Source organism: Sinohyriopsis cumingii, chromosome 6, assembly GCF_028554795.1.
Source record: "Sinohyriopsis cumingii isolate HCF-2022 chromosome 6, ASM2855479v2, whole genome shotgun sequence".
In the NCBI taxonomy this organism is placed as follows: Eukaryota; Metazoa; Mollusca; class Bivalvia; order Unionida; family Unionidae; genus Sinohyriopsis; species Sinohyriopsis cumingii.
In genome coordinates this window covers 105,694,704-105,713,441 of record NC_142966.1, presented here as the reverse complement: position 1 = coordinate 105,713,441, position 18,738 = coordinate 105,694,704, and positions in this window count along the sequence as shown.

Genomic DNA, 18,738 nt, shown 5'->3' with positions numbered 1-18,738 from the left:
AATATATTAATATAGATGTCTCTCTCGATTGTCTGATTGGAATATATGAATATAGATGTCTCTCTCGATTGTCCGATTGGAATATATTAATATAGATGTCTCTCTCGATTGTCCGATTGGAATATATGAATATAGATGTCTCTCTCGATTGCCTGATTGGAATATATGAATATAGATGTCTCTCTCGATTGTCTGATTGGAATATATGAATATAGATGTCTCTCTCGATTGTCTGATTGGAATATATGAATATAGATGTCTCACTCGATTGTCTGATTGGAATATATTAACATACATGTCTCTCTCGATTGTCTGATTGGAATACATTAATATACATGTCTCTCTCGATTGTCTGATTGGAAAATAAGAATATAGATGTCTCTCTCGATTTTCTGATTCGAATATATGAATATAGATGTCTCTCGCGATTGTCTCATTGGAATATATGAATATAGATGTCTCTCTCGATTGTCTGATTGGAATATATGAATATAGATGTCTCTCTCGATTGTCTGATTGGAATATATGAATATAGATGTCTCTCTCGATTGTCTGATTGGAATATATGAATATAGATGTCTCTCTCGATTTTCTGATTGGAATATATGAATATAGATGTCTCTTTGGATTGTCTGGTTCGCATATATTAACATAGATGTCTCTCTCGATTGTCTGATTGGAATATATGAATATAGATGTCTCACTTGATTGTCTGATTGGAATATATGAATATAGATGTCTCTCTCGATTGTCTGATTGGAATATATGAATATAGATGTCTCTCTCGATTGTCTGATTGGAATATATGAATATAGATGTCTCTCTCGATTGTCCGATTGGAATATATTAATATAGATGTCTCTCTCGATTGTCTGATTGGAATATATGAATATAGATGTCTCTCTCGATTGTCTGATTGGAATATATGAATATAGATGTCTCTCTCGATTGTCTGATTGGAATATATGAATATAGATGTCTCACTCAATTGTCTGATTGGAATATATTAATATACATGTCTCTCTCGATTGTCTGATTGGAATACATTAATATACATGTCTCTCTCGATTGTCTGATTGGAATACATTAATATAGATGTCTCTCTCGATTGTCTGATTGGAATATAAGAATATAGATGTCTCTCTCGATTGTCTGATTGGAATATAAGAATATAGATGTCTCTCTCGATTGTCTGATTGGAATATATTAATATAGATGTCTCTCGCGGTTGTCTGATTGGAATATATTAATATAGATGTCTCTCTCGATTGTCTGATTGGAATATATTAATATAGATGCCTCTCTCGATTGTCTGATTGGAATACATTAATATAGATGGCTCTCTCGATTGTCTGATTGGAATACATTAATATAGATGTCTCTCTCGATTGTCTGATTGGAATACATTAATATAGATGTCTCTCTCGATTGTCTGATTGGAATACATTAATATAGATGTCTCTCTCGATTGTCTGATTGGAATATAAGAATATAGATGTCTCTCTCGATTGTCTGATTGGAATATAAGAATATAGATGTCTCTCTCGATTGTCTGATTGGAATATATTAATATAGATGTCTCTCGCGGTTGTCTGATTGGAATATATTAATATAGATGTCTCTCTCGATTGTCTGATTGGAATATATTAATATAGATGCCTCTCTCGATTGTCTGATTGGAATACATTAATATAGATGTCTCTCTCGATTGTCTGATTGGAATACATTAATATAGATGTCTCTCTCGATTGTCTGATTGGAATACATTAATATAGATGTCTCTCTCGATTGTCTGATTGGAATACATTAATATAGATGTCTCTCTCGATTGTCTGATTGGAATCTATGAATATAGATGTCTCTCTCGATTTTCTGATTCGAATATATGAATATAGATGTCTCTCGCGATTGTCTCATTGGAATATATGCATATAGATGTCTCTCTCGATTGTCTGATTGGAATATATGAATATAGATGTATCTCTCGATTGTCTGATTGGAATATATGAATATAGATGTCTCTCTCGATTTTCTGATTGGAATATATGAATATAGATGTCTCTTTGGATTGTCTGGTTCGAATATATTAACATAGATGTCTCTCTCGATTGTCTGATTGGAATATATGAATATAGATGTCTCACTTGATTGTCTGATTGGAATATATTAATATAGATGTCTCTCTCGATTGTCTGATTGGAATATATTAATATAGATGTCTCTCTCGATTGTCTGATTGGAATATATGAATATAGATGTCTCACTCGATTGTCTGATTGGAATATATTAATATACATGTCTCTCTCGATTGTCTGATTGGAATACATTAATATACATGTCTCTCTCGATTGTCTGATTGGAAAATAAGAATATAGATGTCTCTCTCGATTTTCTGATTCGAATATATGAATATAGATGTCTCTCGCGATTGTCTCATTGGAATATATGAATATAGATGTCTCTCTCGATTGTCCGATTGGAATATATGAATATAGATGTCTCTCTCGATTGTCTGATTGGAATATATGAATATAGATGTCTCTCTCGATTTTCTGATTGGAATATATGAATATAGATATCTCTTTGGATTCTCTGGTTCGAATATATTAACATAGATGTCTCTCTCGATTGTCTGATTGGAATATATGAATATAGATGTCTCACTCGATTTTCTGATTCGAATATATGAATATAGATGTCTCTCGCGATTGTCTCATTGGAATATATGAATATAGATGTCTCTCTCGATTGTCTGATTGGAATATATGAATATAGATGTCTCTCTCGATTGTCTGATTGGAATATATGAATATAGATGTCTCTCTCGATTGTCTGAATGGAATATATGAATATAGATGTCTCTCTCGATTTTCTGATTGGGATATATGAATATAGATGTCTCACTTGATTGTCTGATTGGAATATATTAATATAGATGTCTCTCTCGATTGTCTGATTGGAATATATGAATATAGATGTCTCTCTCGACTGTCTGATTGGAATATATGAATATAGATGTCTCTCTCGATTGTCCGATTGGAATATATTAATATAGATGTCTCTCTCGATTGTCTGATTGGAACATATGAATATAGATGTCTCTCTCGATTGTCCGATTGGAATATATTAATATTGATGTCTCTCTCGATTGTCTGACTGGAATATATGAATATAGATGTCTCTCTCGATTGTCTGATTGGAACATATGAATATAGATGTCTCTCTCGATTGTCTGATTGGAATATATTAATATAGATGTCTCTCTCGATAGTCTGATTGGAATATAAGAATATAGATGTCTCTCTCGATTGTCTGATTGGAATATAAGAATATAGATGTCTCTCTCGATTGTCTGATTGCAATATATGAATATAGATGTCTCTCTCGATTGTCCGATTGGAATATATTAATATAGATGTCTCTCTCGATTGTCTGACTGGAATATATGAATATAGATGTCTCTCTCGATTGTCTGATTGGAATATAAGAATATAGATGTCTCTCTCGATTGTCTGATTGCAATATATGAATATAGATGTCTCTCTCGATTGTCCGATTGGAATATATTAATATAGATGTCTCTCTCGATTGTCTGACTGGAATATATGAATATAGATGTCTCTCTCGATTGTCTGATTGGAACATATGAATATAGATGTCTCTCTCGATTGTCTGATTGGAATATATTAATATAGATGTCTCTCTCGATTGTCTGATTGGAATATATGAATATAGATGTCTCTCTCGATTGTCTGATTGGAACATATGAATATAGATGTCTCTCTCGATTGTCTGATTGGAATATATTAATATAGATGTCTCTCTCGATTGTCCGATTGGAATATATGAATATAGATGTATCTCTCGATTGTCTGATTGGAATATATGAATATAGATGTCTCTCTCGATTGTCTGATTGGAATATATGAATATAGATGTCTCTCTCGATTTTCTGATTGGAATATATGAATATAGATGTCTCTTTGGATTGTCTGGTTCGAGTATATTAACATAGATGTCTCTCTCGATTGTCTGATTGGAATATATGAATATAGATGTCTCACTTGATTGTCTGATTGGAATATATTAATATAGATGTCTCTCTCGATTGTCTGATTGGAATATATGAATATAGATGTCTCTCTCGATTGTCCGATTGGAATATATTAATATAGATGTCTCTCTCGATTGTCCGATTGGAATATATGAATATAGATGTCTCTCTCGATTGCCTGATTGGAATATATGAATATAGATGTCTCTCTCGATTGTCTGATTGGAATATATGAATATAGATGTCTCTCTCGATTGTCTGATTGGAATATATGAATATAGATGTCTCACTCGATTGTCTGATTGGAATATATTAATATACATGTCTCTCTCGATTGTCTGATTGGAATACATTAATATACATGTCTCTCTCGATTGTCTGATTGGAAAATAAGAATATAGATGTCTCTCTCGATTTTCTGATTCGAATATATGAATATAGATGTCTCTCGCGATTGTCTCATTGGAATATATGAATATAGATGTCTCTCTCGATTGTCTGATTGGAATATATGAATATAGATGTCTCTCTCGATTGTCTGATTGGAATATATGAATATAGATGTCTCTCTCGATTGTCTGATTGGAATATATGAATATAGATGTCTCTCTCGATTTTCTGATTGGAATATATGAATATAGATGTCTCTTTGGATTGTCTGGTTCACATATATTAACATAGATGTCTCTCTCGATTGTCTGATTGGAATATATGAATATAGATGTCTCACTTGATTGTCTGATTGGAATATATGAATATAGATGTCTCTCTCGATTGTCTGATTGGAATATATGAATATAGATGTCTCTCTCGATTGTCTGATTGGAATATATGAATATAGATGTCTCTCTCGATTGTCCGATTGGAATATATTAATATAGATGTCTCTCTCGATTGTCTGATTGGAATATATGAATATAGATGTCTCTCTCGATTGTCTGATTGGAATATATGAATATAGATGTCTCTCTCGATTGTCTGATTGGAATATATGAATATAGATGTCTCACTCAATTGTCTGATTGGAATATATTAATATACATGTCTCTCTCGATTGTCTGATTGGAATACATTAATATAACTGTCTCTCTCGATTGTCTGATTGGAATACATTAATATAGATGTCTCTCTCTATTGTCTGATTGGAATATAAGAATATAGATGTCTCTCTCGATTGTCTGATTGGAAGATAAGAATATAGATGTCTCTCTCGATTGTCTGATTGGAATATATTAATATAGATGTCTCTCGCGGTTGTCTGATTGGAATATATTAATATAGATGTCTCTCTCGATTGTCTGATTGGAATATATTAATATAGATGCCTCTCTCGATTGTCTGATTGGAATACATTAATATAGATGTCTCTCTCGATTGTCTGATTGGAATACATTAATATAGATGTCTCTCTCGATTGTCTGATTGGAATACATTAATATAGATGTCTCTCTCGATTGTCTGATTGGAATACATTAATATAGATGTCTCTCTCGATTGTCTGATTGGAATATAAGAATATAGATGTCTCTCTCGATTGTCTGATTGGAATATAAGAATATAGATGTCTCTCTCGATTGTCTGATTGGAATATATTAATATAGATGTCTCTCGCGGTTGTCTGATTGGAATATATTAATATAGATGTCTCTCTCGATTGTCTGATTGGAATATATTAATATAGATGCCTCTCTCGATTGTCTGATTGGAATACATTAATATAGATGTCTCTCTCGATTGTCTGATTGGAATACATTAATATAGATGTCTCTCTCGATTGTCTGATTGGAATACATTAATATAGATGTCTCTCTCGATTGTCTGATTGGAATATATGAATATAGATGTCTCTCTCGATTGTCTGATTGGAACATATGAATATAGATGTCTCTCTCGATTGTCTGATTGGAATATATTAATATAGATGTCTCTCTCGATTGTCCGATTGGAATATATGAATATAGATGTCTCTCTCGATTGTCTGACTGGAATATATGAATATAGATGTCTCTCTCGATTGTCTGATTGGAACATATGAATATAGATGTCTCTCTCGATTGTCTGATTGGAATATATTAATATAGATATCTCTCTCGATTGTCCGATTGGAATATATGAATATAGATGTCTCTCTCGATTGTCTGATTGGAATATATGAATATAGATGTCTCTCTCGATTTTCTGATTCGAATATATGAAGATAGATGTCTCTCGCGATTGTCTCATTGGAATATATGCATATAGATGTCTCTCTCGATTGTCTGATTGGAATATATGAATATAGATGTCTCTCTCGATTGTCTGATTGGAATATATGAATATAGATGTCTCTCTCGATTTTCTGATTGGAATATATGAATATAGATGTCTCTTTGGATTGTCTGGTTCGAATATATTAACATAGATGTCTCTCTCGATTGTCTGATTGGAATATATGAATATAGATGTCTCACTTGATTGTCTGATTGGAATATATTAATATAGATGTCTCTCTCGATTGTCTGATTGGAATATATTAATATAGATGTCTCTCTCGATTGTCTGATTGGAATATATGAATATAGATGTCTCACTCGATTGTCTGATTGGAATATATTAATATACATGTCTCTCTCGATTGTCTGATTGGAATACATTAATATACATGTCTCTCTCGATTGTCTGATTGGAAAATAAGAATATAGATGTCTCTCTCGATTTTCTGATTCGAATATATGAATATAGATGTCTCTCGCGATTGTCTCATTGGAATATATGAATATAGATGTCTCTCTCGATTGTCTGATTTGAATATATGAATATAGATGTCTCTCTCGATTGTCTGATTGGAATATATGAATATAGATGTCTCTCTCGATTTTCTGATTGGAATATATGAATATAGATGTCTCTTTGGATTCTCTGGTTCGAATGTATTACCATAGATGTCTCTCTCGATTGTCTGATTGGAATATATGAATATAGATGTCTCACTCGATTGTCTGATTGGAATATATTAATATAGATGTCTCTCTCGATTGTCTGATTGGAATATATGAATATAGATGTCTCTCTCGATTGTCTGATTGGAATATATGAATATAGATGTCTCTCTCGATTGTCCGATTGGAATATATGAATATAGATGTCTCTCTCGATTGTCTGATTGGAATATATGAATATAGATGTCTCTCTCGATTGTCTGATTGGAATATATGAATATAGATGTCTCTCTCGATTGTCTGATTGGAATATATGAACATAGATGTCTCTCTCGATTGTCCGATTGGAATATATTAATATAGATGTCTCTCTCGATTGTCCGATTGGAATATATGAATATAGATGTCTCTCTCGATTGCCTGATTGGAATATATGAATATAGATGTCTCTCTCGATTGTCTGATTGGAATATATGAATATAGATGTCTCTCTCGATTGTCTGATTGGAATATATGAATATAGATGTCTCTCTCGATTGTCTGATTGGAATATATTAATATAGATGTCTCTCTCGATTGTCTGATTGGAATATAAGAATATAGATGTCTCTCTCGATTGTCTGATTGCAATATATGAATATAGATGTCTCTCTCGATTGTCTGATTGGAATATATGAATATAGATGTCTCTCTCGATTGTCTGACTGGAATATATGAATATAGATGTCTCTCTCGATTGTCTGATTGGAATATAAGAATATAGATGTCTCTCTCGATTGTCTGATTGCAATATAAGAATATAGATGTCTCTCTCGATTGTCCGATTGGAATATATTAATATAGATATCTCTCTCGATTGTCTGACTGGAATATATGAATATAGATGTCTCTCTCGATTGTCTGATTGGAACATATGAATATAGATGTCTCTCTCGATTGTCTGATTGGAATATATTAATATAGATGTCTCTCTCGATTGTCTGATTTTAATATATGAATATAGATGTCTCTCTCGATTGTCTGATTGGAACATATGAATATAGATGTCTCTCTCGATTGTCTGATTGGAATATATTAAAATAGATGTCTCTCTCGATTGTCCGATTGGAATATATGAATATAGATGTCTCTCTCGATTGTCTGATTGGAATATATGAATATAGATGTCTCTCTCGATTGTCTGATTGGAATATATGAATATAGATGTCTCTCTCGATTTTCTGATTGGAATATATGAATATAGATGTCTCTTTGGATTGTCTGGTTCGAATATATTAACATAGATGTCTCTCTCGATTGTCTGATTGGAATATATGAATATAGATGTCTCACTTGATTGTCTGATTGGAATATATTAATATAGATGTCTCTCTCGATTGTCTGATTGGAATATATGAATATAGATGTCTCTCTCGATTGTCCGATTGGAATATATTAATATAGATGTCTCTCTCGATTGTCCGATTGGAATATATGAATATAGATGTCTCTCTCGATTGCCTGATTGGAATATATGAATATAGATGTCTCTCTCGATTGTCTGATTGGAATATATGAATATAGATGTCTCTCTCGATTGTCTGATTGGAATATATGAATATAGATGTCTCACTCGATTGTCTGATTGGAATATATTAATATACATGTCTCTCTCGATTGTCTGATTGGAATACATTACTATACATGTCTCTCTCGATTGTCTGATTGGAAAATAAGAATATAGATGTCTCTCTCGATTTTCTGATTCGAATATATGAATATAGATGTCTCTCGCGATTGTCTCATTGGAATATATGAATATAGATGTCTCTCTCGATTGTCTGATTGGAATATATGAATATAGATGTCTCTCTCGATTGTCTGATTGGAATATATGAATATAGATGTCTCTCTCGATTGTCTGATTGGAATATATGAATATAGATGTCTCTCTCGATTTTCTGATTGGAATATATGAATATTGATGTCTCTTTGGATTGTCTGGTTCGCATATATTAACATAGATGTCTCTCTCGATTGTCTGATTGGAATATATGAATATAGATGTCTCACTTGATTGTCTGATTGGAATATATGAATATAGATGTCTCTCTCGATTGTCTGATTGGAATATATGAATATAGATGTCTCTCTCGATTGTCTGATTGGAATATATGAATATAGATGTCTCTCTCGATTGTCCGATTGGAATATATTAATATAGATGTCTCTCTCGATTGTCTGATTGGAATATATGAATATAGATGTCTCTCTCGATTGTCTGATTGGAATATATGAATATAGATGTCTCTCTCGATTGTCTGATTGGAATATATGAATATAGATGTCTCACTCAATTGTCTGATTGGAATATATTAATATACATGTCTCTCTCGATTGTCTGATTGGAATACATTAATATACATGTCTCTCTCGATTGTCTGATTGGAATACATTAATATAGATGTCTCTCTCGATTGTCTGATTGGAATATAAGAATATAGATGTCTCTCTCGATTGTCTGATTGGAATATAAGAATATAGATGTCTCTCTCGATTGTCTGATTGGAATATATTAATATAGATGTCTCTCGCGGTTGTCTGATTGGAATATATTAATATAGATGTCTCTCTCGATTGTCTGATTGGAATATATTAATATAGATGCCTCTCTCGATTGTCTGATTGGAATACATTAATATAGATGTCTCTCTCGATTGTCTGATTGGAATACATTAATATAGATGTCTCTCTCGATTGTCTGATTGGAATACATTAATATAGATGTCTCTCTCGATTGTCTGATTGGAATACATTAATATAGATGTCTCTCTCGATTGTCTGATTGGAATACATTAATATAGATGTCTCTCTCGATTGTCTGATTGGAATATATGAATATAGATGTCTCTCTCGATTGTCTGATTGGAACATATGAATATAGATGTCTCTCTCGATTGTCTGATTGGAATATATTAATATAGATGTCTCTCTCGATTGTCCGATTGGAATATATTAATATAGATGTCTCTCTCGATTGTCTGACTGGAATATATGAATATAGATGTCTCTCTCGATTGTCTGATTGGAACATATGAATATAGATGTCTCTCTCGATTGTCTGATTGGAATATATTAATATAGATATCTCTCTCGATTGTCCGATTGGAATATATGAATATAGATGTCTCTCTCGATTGTCTGATTGGAATATATGAATATAGATGTCTCTCTCGATTTTCTGATTCGAATATATGAATATAGATGTCTCTCGCGATTGTCTCATTGGAATATATGCATATAGATGTCTCTCTCGATTGTCTGATTGGAATATATGAATATAGATGTCTCTCTCGATTGTCTGATTGGAATATATGAATATAGATGTCTCTCTCGATTTTCTGATTGGAATATATGAATATAGATGTCTCTTTGGATTGTCTGGTTCGAATATATTAACATAGATGTCTCTCTCGATTGTCTGATTGGAATATATGAATATAGATGTCTCACTTGATTGTCTGATTGGAATATATTAATATAGATGTCTCTCTCGATTGTCTGATTGGAATATATTAATATAGATGTCTCTCTCGATTGTCTGATTGGAATATATGAATATAGATGTCTCACTCGATTGTCTGATTGGAATATATTAATATACATGTCTCTCTCGATTGTCTGATTGGAATACATTAATATACATGTCTCTCTCGATTGTCTGATTGGAAAATAAGAATATAGATGTCTCTCTCGATTTTCTGATTCGAATATATGAATATAGATGTCTCTCTCGATTGTCTGATTGGAATATATGAATATAGATGTCTCTCTCGATTGTCTGATTGGAATATATGAATATAGATGTCTCTCTCGATTGTCTGATTGGAATATATGAATATAGATGTCTCTCTCGATTTTCTGATTGGAATATATGAATATAGATGTCTCTCTCGATTTTCTGATTGGAATATATAAATATAGATGTCTCTTTGGATTGTCTGGTTCGCATATATTAACATAGATGTCTCTCTCGATTGTCTGATTGGAATATATGAATATAGATGTCTCACTTGATTCTCTGATTGGAATATATGAATATAGATGTCTCTCTCGATTGTCTGATTGGAATATATGAATATAGATGTCTCTCTCGATTGTCTGATTGGAATATATGAATATAGATGTCTCTCTCGATTGTCCGATTGGAATATATTAATATAGATGTCTCTCTCGATTGTCTGATTGGAATATATGAATATAGATGTCTCTCTCGATTGTCTGATTGGAATATATGAATATAGATGTCTCTCTCGATTGTCTGATTGGAATATATGAATATAGATGTCTCACTCAATTGTCTGATTGGAATATATTAATATACATGTCTCTCTCGATTGTCTGATTGGAATACATTAATATACATGTCTCTCTCGATTGTCTGATTGGAATACATTAATATAGATGTCTCTCTCGATTGTCTGATTGGAATATAAGAATATAGATGTCTCTCTCGATTGTCTGATTGGAATATAAGAATATAGATGTCTCTCTCGATTGTCTGATTGGAATATATTAATATAGATGTCTCTCGCGGTTGTCTGATTGGAATATATTAATATAGATGTCTCTCTCGATTGTCTGATTGGAATATATTAATATAGATGCCTCTCTCGATTGTCTGATTGGAATACATTAATATAGATGGCTCTCTCGATTGTCTGATTGGAATACATTAATATAGATGTCTCTCTCGATTGTCTGATTGGAATACATTAATATAGATGTCTCTCTCGATTGTCTGATTGGAATACATTAATATAGATGTCTCTCTCGATTGTCTGATTGGAATATAACAATATAGATGTCTCTCTCGATTGTCTGATTGGAATATAAGAATATAGATGTCTCTCTCGATTGTCTGATTGGAATATATTAATATAGATGTCTCTCGCGGTTGTCTGATTGGAATATATTAATATAGATGTCTCTCTCGATTGTCTGATTGGAATATATTAATATAGATGCCTCTCTCGATTGTCTGATTGGAATACATTAATATAGATGTCTCTCTCGATTGTCTGATTGGAATACATTAATATAGATGTCTCTCTCGATTGTCTTATTGGAATACATTAATATAGATGTCTCTCTCGATTGTCTGATTGGAATACATTAATATAGATGTCTCTCTCGATTGTCTGATTGGAATACATTAATATAGATGTCTCTCTCGATTGTCTGATTGGAATACATTAATATAGATGTCTCTCTCGATTGTCTGATTGGAATATATGAATATAGATGTCTCTCTCGATTGTCTGATTGGAACATATGAATATAGATGTCTCTCTCGATTGTCTGATTGGAATATATTAATATAGATGTCTCTCTCGATTGTACGATTGGAATATATTAATATAGATGTCTCTCTCGATTGTCTGACTGGAATATATGAATATAGATGTCTCTCTCGATTGTCTGATTGGAACATATGAATATAGATGTCTCTCTCGATTGTCTCATTGGAATATGTTAATATAGATATCTCTCTCGATTGTCCGATTGGAATATATGAATATAGATGTCTCTCTCGATTGTCTGATTGGAATATATGAATATAGATGTCTCTCTCGATTTTCTGATTCGAATATATGAATATAGATGTCTCTCGCGATTGTCTCATTGGAATATATGCATATAGATGTCTCTCTCGATTGTCTGATTGGAATATATGAATATAGATGTCTCTCTCGATTGTCTGATTGGAATATATGAATATAGATGTCTCTCTCGATTTTCTGATTGGAATATATGAATATAGATGTCTCTTTGGATTGTCTGGTTCGAATATATTAACATAGATGTCTCTCTCGATTGTCTGATTGGAATATATGAATATAGATGTCTCACTTGATTGTCTGATTGGAATATATTAATATAGATGTCTCTCTCGATTGTCTGATTGGAATATATTAATATAGATGTCTCTCTCGATTGTCTGATTGGAATATATGAATATAGATGTCTCACTCGATTGTCTGATTGGAATATATTAATATACATGTCTCTCTCGATTGTCTGATTGGAATACATTAATATACATGTCTCTCTCGATTGTCTGATTGGAAAATAAGAATATAGATGTCTCTCTCGATTTTCTGATTCGAATATATGAATATAGATGTCTCTCGCGATTGTCTCATTGGAATATATGAATATAGATGTCTCTCTCGATTGTCTGATTGGAATATATGAATATAGATGTCTCTCTCGATTGTCTGATTGGAATATATGAATATAGATGTCTCTCTCGATTTTCTGATTGGAATATATGAATATTGATGTCTCTTTGGATTCTCTGGTTCGAATATATTAACATAGATGTCTCTCTCGATTGTCTGATTGGAATATATGAATATAGATGTCTCACTCGATTGTCTGATTGGAATACATTAATATACATGTCTCTCTCGATTGTCTGATTGGAAAATAAGAATATAGATGTCTCTCTCGATTTTCTGATTCGAATATATGAATATAGATGTCTCTCGCGATTGTCTCATTGGAATATATGAATATAGATGTCTCTCTCGATTGTCTGATTGGAATATATGAATATAGATGTCTCTCTCGATTGTCTGATTGGAATATATGAATATACATGTCTCTCTCGATTGTCTGATTGGAATATATGAATATAGATGTCTCTCTCGATTTTCTGATTGGGATATATGAATATAGATGTCTCACTTGATTGTCTGATTGGAATATATTAATATAGATGTCTCTCTCGATTGTCTGATTGGAATATATGAATATAGATGTCTCTCTCGATTGTCTGATTGGAATATATGAATATAGATGTCTCTCTCGATTGTCCGATTGGAATATATTAATATAGATGTCTCTCTCGATTGTCTGATTGGAACATATGAATATAGATGTCTCTCTCGATTGTCCGATTGGAATATATTAATATTGATGTCTCTCTCGATTGTCTGACTGGAATATATGAATATAGATGTCTCTCTCGATTGTCTGATTGGAACATATGAATATAGATGTCTCTCTCGATTGTCTGATTGGAATATATTAATATAGATGTCTCTCTCGATAGTCTGATTGGAATATAAGAATATAGATGTCTCTCTCGATTGTCTGATTGGAATATAAGAATATAGATGTCTCTCTCGATTGTCTGATTGCAATATATGAATATAGATGTCTCTCTCGATTGTCCGATTGGAATATATTAATATAGATGTCTCTCTCGATTGTCTGACTGGAATATATGAATATAGATGTCTCTCTCGATTGTCTGATTGGAATATAAGAATATAGATGTCTCTCTCGATTGTCTGATTGCAATATATGAATATAGATGTCTCTCTCGATTGTCCGATTGGAATATATTAATATAGATGTCTCTCTCGATTGTCTGACTGGAATATATGAATATAGATGTCTCTCTCGATTGTCTGATTGGAACATATGAATATAGATGTCTCTCTCGATTGTCTGATTGGAATATATTAATATAGATGTCTCTCTCGATTGTCTGATTGGAATATATGAATATAGATGTCTCTCTCGATTGTCTGATTGGAACATATGAATATAGATGTCTCTCTCGATTGTCTGATTGGAATATATTAATATAGATGTCTCTCTCGATTGTCCGATTGGAATATATGAATATAGATGTATCTCTCGATTGTCTGATTGGAATATATGAATATAGATGTCTCTCTCGATTGTCTGATTGGAATATATGAATATAGATGTCTCTCTCGATTTTCTAATTGGAATATATGAATATAGATGTCTCTTTGGATTGTCTGGTTCGAGTATATTAACATAGATGTCTCTCTCGATTGTCTGATTGGAATATATGAATATAGATGTCTCACTTGATTGTCTGATTGGAATATATTAATATAGATGTCTCTCTCGATTGTCTGATTGGAATATATGAATATAGATGTCTCTCTCGATTGTCCGATTGGAATATATTAATATAGATGTCTCTCTCGATTTTCCGATTGGAATATATGAATATAGATGTCTCTCTCGATTGTCTGATTGGAATATATGAATATAGATGTCTCTCTCGATTGTCTGATTGGAATATATGAATATAGATGTCTCTCTCGATTGTCTGATTGGAATATATGAATATAGATGTCTCACTCGATTGTCTGATTGGAATATATTAATATACATGTCTCTCTCGATTGTCTGATTGGAATACATTAATATACATGTCTCTCTCGATTGTCTGATTGGAAAATAAGAATATAGATGTCTCTCTCGATTTTCTGATTCGAATATATGAATATAGATGTCTCTCGCGATTGTCTCATTGGAATATATGAATATAGATGTCTCTCTCGATTGTCTGATTGGAATATATGAATATAGATGTCTCTCTCGATTGTCTGATTGGAATATATGAATATAGATGTCTCTCTCGATTGTCTGATTGGAATATATGAATATAGATGTCTCTCTCGATTTTCTGCTTGGAATATATGAATATAGATGTCTCTTTGGATTGTCTGGTTCACATATATTAACATAGATGTCTCTCTCCATTGTCTGATTGGAATATATGAATATAGATGTCTCACTTGATTGTCTGATTGGAATATATGAATATAGATGTCTCTCTCGATTGTCTGATTGGAATATATGAATATAGATGTCTCTCTCGATTGTCTGATTGGAATATATGAATATAGATGTCTCTCTCGATTGTCCGATTGGAATATATTAATATAGATGTCTCTCTCGATTGTCTGATTGGAATATATGAATATAGATGTCTCTCTCGATTGTCTGATTGGAATATATGAATATAGATGTCTCTCTCGATTGTCTGATTGGAATATATGAATATAGATGTCTCACTCAATTGTCTGATTGGAATATATTAATATACATGTCTCTCTCGATTGTCTGATTGGAATACATTAATATACATGTCTCTCTCGATTGTCTGATTGGAATACATTAATATAGATGTCTCTCTCGATTGTCTGATTGGAATATAAGAATATAGATGTCTCTCTCGATTGTCTGATTGGAATATAAGAATATAGATGTCTCTCTCGATTGTCTGATTGGAATATATTAATATAGATGTCTCTCGCGGTTGTCTGATTGGAATATATTAATATAGATGTCTCTCTCGATTGTCTGATTGGAATATATGAATATAGATGCCTCTCTCGATTGTCTGATTGGAATACATTAATATAGATGTCTCTCTCGATTGTCTGATTGGAATACATTAATATAGATGTCTCTCTCGATTGTCTGATTGGAATACATTAATATAGATGTCTCTCTCGATTGTCTGATTGGAATACATTAATATAGATGTCTCTCTCGATTGTCTGATTGGAATATAAGAATATAGATGTCTCTCTCGATTGTCTGATTGGAATATAAGAATATAGATGTCTCTCTCGATTGTCTGATTGGAATATATTAATATAGATGTCTCTCGCGGTTGTCTGATTGGAATATATTAATATAGATGTCTCTCTCGATTGTCTGATTGGAATATATTAATATAGTTGCCTCTCTCGATTGTCTGATTGGAATACATTAATATAGATGTCTCTCTCGATTGTCTGATTGGAATACATTAATATAGATGTCTCTCTCGATTGTCTGATTGGAATACATTAATATAGATGTCTATCTCGATTGTCTGATTGGAATACATTAATATAGATGTCTCTCTCGATTGTCTGATTGGAATACATTAATATAGATGTCTCTCTCGATTGTCTGATTGGAATATATGAATATAGATGTCTCTCTCGATTGTCTGATTGGAACATATGAATATAGATGTCTCTCTCGATTGTCTGATTGGAATATATTAATATAGATGTCTCTCTCGATTGTCCGATTGGAATATATGAATATAGATGTCTCTCTCGATTGTCTGACTGGAATATATGAATATAGATGTCTCTCTCGATTGTCTGATTGGAACATATGAATATAGATGTCTCTCTCGATTGTCTGATTGGAATATATTAATATAGATATCTCTCTCGATTGTCCGATTGGAATATATGAATATAGATGTCTCTCTCGATTGTCTGATTGGAATATATGAATATAGATGTCTCTCTCGATTTTCTGATTCGAATATATGAATATAGATGTCTCTCGCGATTGTCTCATTGGAATATATGCATATAGATGTCTCTCTCGATTGTCTGATTGGAATATATGAATATAGATGTCTCTCTCGATTGTCTGATTGGAATATATGAATATAGATGTCTCTCTCGATTTTCTGATTGGAATATATGAATATAGATGTCTCTTTGGATTGTCTGGTTCGAATATATTAACATAGATGTCTCTCTCGATTGTCTGATTGGAATATATGAATATAGATGTCTCACTTGATTGTCTGATTGGAATATATTAATATAGATGTCTCTCTCGATTGTCTGATTGGAATATATTAATATAGATGTCTCTCTCGATTGTCTGATTGGAATATATGAATATAGATGTCTCACTCGATTGTCTGATTGGAATATATTAATATACATGTCTCTCTCGATTGTCTGATTGGAATACATTAATATACATGTCTCTCTCGATTGTCTGATTGGAAAATAAGAATATAGATGTCTCTCTCGATTTTCTGATTCGAATATATGAATATAGATGTCTCTCGCGATTGTCTCATTGGAATATATGAATATAGATGTCTCTCTCGATTGTCTGATTTGAATATATGAATATAGATGTCTCTCTCGATTGTCTGATTGGAATATATGAATATAGATGTCTCTCTCGATTTTCTGATTGGAATATATGAATATAGATGTCTCTTTGGATTCTCTGGTTCGAATGTATTAACATAGATGTCTCTCTCGATTGTCTGATTGGAATATATGAATATAGATGTCTCACTTGATTGTCTGATTGGAATATATTAATATAGATGTCTCTCTCGATTGTCTGATTGGAATATATGAATATAGATGTCTCTCTCGATTGTCTGATTGGAATATATGAATATAGATGTCTCTCTCGATTGTCCGATTGGAATATATGAATATAGATGTCTCTCTCGATTGTCTGATTGGAATATATGAATATAGATGTCTCTCTCGATTGTCTGATTGGAATATATGAATATAGATGTCTCTCTCGATTGTCTGATTGGAATATATGAATATAGATGTCTCTCTCGATTGTCCGATTGGAATATATTAATATAGATGTCTCTCTCGATTGTCCGATTGGAATATATGAATATAGATGTCTCTCTCGATTGCCTGATTGGAATATATGAATATAGATGTCTCTCTCGATTGTCTGATTGGAATATATGAATATAGATGTCTCTCTCGATTGTCTGATTGGAATATATGAATATAGATGTCTCTCTCGATTGTCTGATTGGAATATATTAATATAGATGTCTCTCTCGATTGTCTGATTGGAATATAAGAATATAGATGTCTCTCTAGATTGTCTGATTGGAATATAAGAATATAGATGTCTCTCTCGATTGTCTGATTGCAATATATGAATATAGATGTCTCTCTCGATTGTCCGATTGGAATATATGAATATAGATGTCTCTCTCGATTGTCTGACTGGAATATATGAATATAGATGTCTCTCTCGATTGTCTGATTGGAATATAAGAATATAGATGTCTCTCTCGATTGTCTGATTGCAATATATGAATATAGATGTCTCTCTCGATTGTCCGATTGGAATATATTAATATAGATA